Genomic DNA, 8939 nt, shown 5'->3' on the forward strand with positions numbered 1-8939 from the left:
ATCTCTATCCTTATTACTAACCACAATATGATAATTGCAAGGATCAATCCCATTAAATCATCCTATAACAAGTAAAGGAAAGTCAAATGAGCTATATCAATCCTAGTCCATAAGTCCTAGCTATTCACTAATTGAATTAATGAGAGCTAGAGTCAATGGCTATCAATTATCAAACACTTGGACATTAGTAACTCAAGAATTCCTAAGTTACCATCCCAAGCCAAGAACACAAAATGTCTACTCTAACATCCTTCCAAGCATTTTGTCAAACACTTGGGAGGCATAAAGGGAAAGCATAGTAAATTGACAACAAGAATGAAATCTAACAACTACTAATTGCAAAGAATTAATAACAACAATCAAAGAAAGAACAATTGACATGAATTACCTTAAATTGTATTAAAAGAAAATAAAAGGAACAAGATTGTATCAACAACAAAGTATGCAAAATAAGGGAGATTACAACCAAAGACTAAGAGAACAAGATGTAGCAACAAGAAATTGAGAAGGAAAAGTAGATCAAGACATGAATTAAACCTAGATCTAAGAAAAAATTAACCTAAACCTAATCCTAATTCTAGAGAGAAGAGAGAGCTTCTCTCTCTAGAAAGCTAGACTATAACTACTTCTAAAACTAATTGGTAACTACCTTGTGTCTAACATCCTCTAACTTCTGCATGTAAATAGGCTCAGAAAGTGAGTTGGATTTGGGCCTGGGAAGCCCAGAAATCGCCCCCAGTGGATTGCCTTTAAGTGAGTCACGTGCGAGCATTGACGCGTACGCATGTGTCACGCGTACGCGTCGCTTGGCAATTTCCTTCCACGCGTACACGTACGCATCTCCATGCGACTTCACTTTCCACGCATGCGCGTCTGTTGCACGTTGGTGCACGAATTGTGAATCACACTTTTCACAACGCGTACCACTAACCAGCAAGTGCACTGGGTCGTCCAAGTAATACCTTACGTGAGTAAGGGTCGAATCCCATGGAGATTGTTGGTTTGAAGCAATCTATGGTTATCTTGTAATTCTTAGTCAGGAAGTCAGTTATGTTTATCAGTTGAATTGTGAATAACCAAGAGAGCATAAATTAAAGATTACTTGTTATGCAGTAATGGAGAATATGTTGGAGTTTTGGAGATGCTTTGTCTTCTGAATCTCTGCTTTCCTCTGTCTTCTGACTCACGCACGCACGTCCTCCTATGGCAAGCTGTGTGTTGGTGGATCACCGTTGTCAATGGCTACCTTCCATCCTTCCAGTGAAAACTACGCTCACGCGCTCTGTCACAGCACGGCTAATCACCGGTTGGTTCTCGATCCGGTTGGAATAGGATTTACTATCCTTTTGCATCTGTCACTAACGCCCAGCCTTCAGGAGTTTGAAGCTCGTCACAGTCACTCAATCCTTGAATCCTACTCGGAATACCACAGACAAGGTTTAGACTTTCCGGATTCTCATGAATGCCGCCATCAGTTCTAGCTTATACCACGGAAATTCTGATTAAGAGATCTCAGAGATACTCATTCAATCGGATATAGAACGGAGGTGGTTGTCAGGCACACGTTCATGGTTTGAGGAAGGTGATGAATGTCACTGATCATCACCTTCATCACAGTTAAGCGCGAATGAACATCTTAGATAGGAACAAGCGTGTTTGAATAGAAAACAGAAATACTTGCATTAATTCATCGAGACACAGCAGAGCTCCTCACCCCCAACAATGAGAATACAAAGTTTAGATCTGAAATGTCATGCGATACAAAATAAGTCTCTAAAAGTTGTTTAAATACTAAACTAGTAGCCTAGGTTTACAAAAATTGGATAAACTATGATGGATGATGCAGAAATTCACTTCTGGGGCCCACTTCTGTGTGCTGGGGCCCACTTGGTGTGTGCTGGGGCTGAGACTTAAGCAATTCACGTGCAGAGGCCATTTGTGGAGTTGAACGCCAGTTTTTGTGCCAGTTTGGGCGTTTAACTCCAGTTTTTGATCCTTTTCTGGCGCTGGACGCCAGAATTGGGCAGAGAACTGGCGTTGAACGCCAGTTTACGTCGTCTATTCTTGTGCAAAGTATGGACTATTATATATTTCTGGAAAGCCCTGGATGTCTACTTTCCAACGCAATTGGAAGCACTCCATTTCGAGTTCTGTAGCTCCAGAAAATTCACTTTGAGTGCAGGGAGGTCAGAATCCAACAGCATCAGCAGTCCTTTTTCAGCCTGAATCAGATTTTTGCTCAGCTCCTTCAATTTCAGCCAGAAAAATACCTGAAATTACAGAAAAACACACAACTCATAGTAAAGTCCAGAAATATGAATTTTTCCTAAAAACTAATAAAAATAGACTAAAAACTAACTAAAACATACTCAAAACTATATGAAATTATCCCCAAAAAGCGTATAAAATATCCGCTCATCACAACACCAAACTTAAACTGTTGCTTGTCCTCAAGCAACTAGACAAATAAAATAGAAGACTAATAGGTTGAGAAGCAATAATATCTCAGAGTTTTTGATTGAAGCTCAGATCCTAATTAGATGAGCGGGACTAGTAGCTTTTTGCTTTTGAACAGTTTTGGCATCTCACTTTATCCATTGAAGCTCAGAGTGATTGGCATATATAGGAACTCAGAATTCAGATAGTGTTATTGATTTTCTTAGTTCAGTGTGATGATTCTTGAACACAGCTTCTTTATGAGTCTTGGCCGTGGCCCTAAGCACTTTGTTTTCCAGTATTACTACCGGATACATAAATGCCACAGACACATAACTGGGTGAACCTTTTCAGATTGTGACTCAGCTTTGCTAAAGTCCCCAATTAGAGGTGTCCAGAGTTCTTAAGCACACTCTTCTTTTTGCTTTGGACCTTGACTTTAACCGCTCAGTCTCAAGTTTTCACTTGACACCTGCACGCCACAAGCACATGGTTAGGGACAGCTTGGTTTAGCCGCTTAGACCAGGATTTTAGTCCTTTAGGCCCTCCTATCCACTGATGCTCAAAGCCTTGGGATCCTTTTTATTTGCCCTTGCCTTTTGGTTTTAAGAGCTTTTGGCTTTTTCTGCTTGCTTTTTTTTTTTTTTTTTTTTTGCAAGCTTTGTTCTTTGCTGCTTTTTCTTGCTTCAAGAATCATTTTTATGATTTTTCAGATTATCAATAACATGTCTCATGTTCATCATTCTTTCAAGAGCCAACATATTTAACAGTCTTAAACAACAAATTCAAAAGACATATGCACTGTTCAAGCATTCATTCAGAAGATAGAAAGCATTGCCACCACATTTAACCAATTAGAATTCCTTTTATTAAACTCGAAATTTTATTGCTTCTTATTCAAAAGATCTACTATTTTATTCATGTTTAATGATGATGAGAAAAATAAACTATAGCTTAATTGGAGATAAAATCAAATAGATACTAATTACTATTATATGACTTCTAAGGTAAACTTTTATAAGGACACTTGTCACAGAGTTAAGGCAGAAATTGGAAATTAACAACCTTTATTCTGGGGGCACGGGGGTTCCTCTGATCCTTGGGATGCTTGGTATTACAAGAGAAGACTTTTGGCGCTTCAGTTCCCTTAAGTCACGCCCCTGCTCCTCTTATTCTTTAAACATATAGGTCAGCATTTGACTGTGTTCCTTCTGTTGTTTTATTATTTGCTCCATAGCTTCCTGTATCTTGGTGACAGACGTCTCAAGATATTCCCAATATTCTGCTTGAGGAATCTCTGGGAGGAATTCCTGTGCTCTCTTCTTGATAGGATCCTCCTGTGCTTGTTGTCTCTCCATTGATGCTTTGGTGATTGACTTTTCAATTAGGATATATTCAGTTATTCCCATCTTGACTCCAGCGTCCTTGCAGAGCAGAGAAATCACGCTTGGATAAGCCAACCTGGCCTCTTTTGAATTTTTATTAGCAATCTTGTAGAGTTCAGTGGAAATCAGCTGATGAACCTCCACTTCCTTCCCCGTCATGATGCAATGAATCATCACTGCTCTTTTAACTGTGACTTCAGAACGGTTGCTAGTGGGCAACAGAGAACGCCCAATGAAGTCCAGTCATCCTCTGGCAACTGGTTTGAGATCCTCTCTCTTGAGTTGATTTGGAACGCCCTTTGTGTTGGTGGTCCACCTGGCTCCAGGGATACATATGTCCTCTAGAATCTTATCCAGGCCAATGTCTGCTCTCATCATCCTCCTGTTGAAGGAGTCTGGATCATCCTTTAGCTGAGGTAGCTTTAATATCTCTCTGATCTTGTCAGGGGTGGTATGAACAATCTTTCCCCTGACCATGGTCCGAAATTCGTAGCAGGCAGTTCCAGATAGTCTTTACTTGTCAGTCTGCCACATATTAGCATAGAACTCCTGGACCATGTTCCTTCCTACTTTCGTTTCAGGATTAGCCAGGACTTCCCAGTTCCTGATTCGAATTTGCTCCTGGATCTCCGGATATTCGTCTTCTTTCAGATCGAATCTAACTTCCGGGATCACTGATCTCAGACCCATTACTTTAAGATAATGGTCTGAATGTTCTTTAGATAAGAACTTCCCTTGATTCCAAAGTGGTTTTGGAACGCTCTCTTTCTTGCCTCTTGGAGTGGATTATTTTCCTTTAGGAGCCATGATCTTAGTGATCTCGGATAAACACACCAAACTTAGAGGTTTGCTTGTCCTCAAGCAAAAGAAAAGAAAGGAGAGGGATAGAAGGAGATCGAGGTGCACTTGTTGATGAAGGAGGGGGGAGGCCGAACCCAATTTTTAAAGGGGTGGGGGGGTGGGTTTTTCGAAAAATTGGAGGAGATAAGATAAAAAGATTGAGTTGAAAAAGATAAGATAGAAGATAGAGTTTAATTTTGAAAATATATGATAGATTTTTGAAAAGATAACTCTGAATTTTGAGAAAGATAATATGGATATTTGAAAAAGATATGGATTAGTTGAAAAGATTTTTGAGTGAAAAAGATAGATTTGTTTTCAGAAAAGATTTTGAAAAGGGTTGGATTGAATTTGGAAAGATGGGTTTTTTTGAAATTAAGGATTTTAGAAATCAGGGTTCTTGACATGTTCATGTAAAAATCATGCATTGAAGCATAAAATTTGAAATTAGAATGGAAATACGTGTGGGATAAATGGATTTGGCTCCTCCCTGTCTTCCTGGCGTTTGAACGCCCAAACACTGCTTGTTTTGGGCGTTCAACGCCCAAATGCTGATCTCCTGGGCGTTCAGCGCCCAGTTGCTGCCATTACTGGCGTTCAACGCCCATTGGGTGCCTGTTTCTGGCGTTGAACGCCCAGATTGCTGCCCTTACTGGCGTTCAGCGCCCAGTGGGTGCCCATTTTGGGCGCTGAACGCCCAAAATGCCCCTTTACTGGCGTTTTCTTGCCATTGAGCTCCCTATCTCTGTTTTGTGTGCAGATTCCTTCTGTAACCCTGTAAACTTATACAAATGATTCTGTACCTTAGTGTCAGTGAACTTTATATAAACAAATAAAAATAAAAATAGGGCAAAAATGCTTAGAGGATTGATGCCCCATGGCTGGGTTGCCTCCCAGCAAGCGCTTCTTTATTGTCTTTAGCTGGACCTTGCTGAGCTTTTAATCTAGCTTCAGCCTTGAGCATTCTTGCTCAATGTTGCCTTCAAGATAATGCTTGATTCTCTGTCCATTGACAATGAACTTCTTATCAGAATCAATATCTTGAAGCTCCACATAACCATATGGTGATACACTTATAATCACGTATGGTCCCCTCCACTGAGATTTCAGTTTCCCGGGGAATAGCCTGAGTCTAGAGTTAAACAACAGGACCTTCTGTCCTGGTTCAAAGATTCTAGATGACAGCTTTCTGTCATGCCATTTTTTTTATTTTTCTTTATAAAGCTTGGCATTTTCGAAAGCTGTGAATCTGAATTCCTCTAGCTCATTTAGCTGGAGCAATCGTTTTTCTCCTGCTAATTTGGCATCAAAGTTTAGGAATCTGGTTGCCCAGTAGGCCTTATGTTCCAGTTCCACGGGCAAGTGGCATGCCTTACCATATACGAGTTGGTATGGAGAGGTCCCTATAGGGGTCTTGAATGCTATTCTGTAAGCCCACAGAGCATCATCCAAGCTCCTTGCCCAATCCTTTCTATGGGTATTTACTGTCCGTTCCAGGATTCTCTTTAATTCTCTGTTAGAGACTTCAGCTTGCCCATTGGTTTGTGGATGATATGGTGTGGCCACTTTGTGGCGAATTCCATACTGAACCATGGCAGAGTAAAGCTGTTTATTGCAGAAGTGAGTGCCCCCATCACTGATTAACACTCTAGGGACACCAAACCTGCTAAAGATATGTTTCTGGAGGAACTTCAGCACTGTTTTAGTATCATTGGTAGGTGTGGCAATAGCCTCAACCCATTTTGATACATAGTCAACTACCACCAGAATATAAGTGTTTGAATATGATGGTGGAAAAGGTCCCATGAAGTCAATTCCCCATACGTCAAACAACTCAATTTCCAAGATTCCTTGTTGAGGCATGGCGTAACCATGAGGCAGATTACCAGCTCTTTGGCAACTGTCACAATGACGTACAAACTCTCGGGAATCTTTATAGAGTGTGGGCCAATAGAAGCCACATTGGAGGACCTTGGTGGCTATTCGCTCACCTCCGAAATGGCCTCCATATTGAGATCCGTGGCAATGCCATAGGATTCTCTGTGCTTCCTCTCTGGGGACACACCTACGGATAATTCCGTCTGCACATCTCTTAAAGAGATAGGGTTCATCCCACAAGTAGTACTTTGCATCAGTAACTAATTTCTTCTTTTGTATTCTATTGTACTCCTTGGGTATGAACCTTGCAGCTTTATAGTTTGCAATATCGGCAAACCATGGTGCTTCCTGAATGGCGAATAGATGCTCATCAGGGAACGTCTCAGAGATCTCAAGAAAGGGGAGGGACGTCCCTTCCACTGGCTCTATCCGGGACAGATGATCAGCCACTTGGTTCTCTGTCCCTTTTCTATCTCTTATTTCTATATCAAACTCTTACAGAAGCAATACCCATCTGATGAGCCTGGGTTTTGAATCCTACTTTGTGAGTAGATATTTAAGAGCAGCATGGTCAGTATACACAATCACTTTTGATCCTACTAAGTATGATCTGAACTTGCCAATGGCGTAAACCACTGCAAGTAGTTCTTTTTCTGTGGTTGTGTAATTTTTCTGGGCATCATTTAGAACGCGACTGGCATAATAAATGACATGCAAAAGCTTGTCATGCCTCTGTCCCAATACTGCACCAATGGCATGATCACTGGCATCACACATTAGCTCAAATGGTAATGTCCAGTCTGGTGCAGAAATAACTGGTGCTGTGACCAGCTTAGCTTTCAGTGTTTCAAATGCCTGCAGGCATGCTGTGTCAAACACAAATGGCGTGTCAGCAGCTAGCAAATTGCTTAGAGGTTTTGCGATTTTTGAAAAATCTTTTATAAACCTCCTATAGAATCCTGCATGTCCTAGAAAGCTTCTGATTGCCTTAACATTGGCAGGTGGTGGTAATTTTTCAATTACCTCTATTTTTGCTTGATCCACCTCTATTCCCTTGTTTGAGATTTTATGCCCAAGAACAATTCCTTCAGTCACCATGAAGTGACACTTTTCCCAGTTCAAAACTAGGTTGGTCTCTTGGCATCTTTTCAGAACAAGTTTCAAGTGATCAAGACAGGAGCTGAATGAGTCTCCATATACTGAGAAGTCATCCATGAAGACTTCCAGAAATTTTTCCACCATGTCAGAGAAAATAGAGAGCATGCATCTCTAGAAGGTTGCAGGCGCATTACATAACCCAAATGGCATCCTTCTATAAGCAAACACTCCAGATGGGCATGTGAATGCTGTTTTCTCTTGATCCTGGGGATCCACTGCAATCTGGTTATAGCCTGAATAGCCATCCAAGAAGCAGTAATAATCATGACCTGCTAGTCTCTCTAGCATCTGGTCTATGAATGGTAAAGGAAAATGATCCTTTCTGGTGGCTGTATTGAGCCTTCTGTAGTCAATACACATGCGCCACCCTGTAACTGTTCTTGTGGGAACCAGTTCATTTTTTTCATTATGAATCACTGTCATGCCTCCCTTTTTTGGGACGACTTGAACAGGGCTCACCCAGGGGCTATCAGAAATAGGATAAATAATCCCAGCCTCTAGTAACTTGGTGACCTCTTTCTGCACCACTTCCTTCATGGCTGGATTTAGCCGCCTCTGTGGTTGAACCACTGGTTTGGCATTGTCCTCCAATAGGATTTTGTGCATGCATCTAGCTGGGCTTATGCCCTTAAGGTCACCTATGGACCACCCAAGAGCTGTCTTGTGTGTCCTTAGCACTTGAATAAGTGCTTTCTCTTCCTGTGAATTTAAAGCAGAGCTTATGATCACTGGAAAAGTGTCATCTTCTCCCAGAAATGCATATTTTAAGGATGGTGGTAGTGGCTTGAGCTCGGGTTTAGGAGGTTTTTCCTCTTTCAGAAGAAAGTTCAGAGGCTCTTTCATGTCCTCTGAATCCTCCAAATCAGGCTGAACATCTTTAAAGATGTCTTCCAACTCTGATTCGAGACTCTCAGCCATGTTGATCTCTTCTACCAAAGAGTCAATGAGATCAACTTTCATGCAGTCTGTTGATGTGTCTGGATGCTGCATGGCTTTGACAGCGTTCAACTTAAACTCATCATCATTGACTCTCAGGGTTATTTCCCCTGTTGGACATCAATGAGGGATCGTCCAGTTGCTAGGAAGGGTCTTCCTAGAATGAGAGTAGCACTCTTGTGCTCCTCCATTTCCAGCACAACAAAGTCAGTGGGAAAGGCGAATGGCCCAACTCTGACAATCATGTCCTCAATCACGCCTGATGGGTATTTAGTGGAACCATCAGCAAGTTGGAGACATATCCGG

The sequence above is a fragment of the Arachis ipaensis genome, chromosome B10 (assembly GCF_059453495.1).
Source record: "Arachis ipaensis isolate K30076 ecotype BB chromosome B10, ASM5945349v1, whole genome shotgun sequence".
NCBI classification, from domain to species: Eukaryota; Viridiplantae; Streptophyta; class Magnoliopsida; order Fabales; family Fabaceae; genus Arachis; species Arachis ipaensis.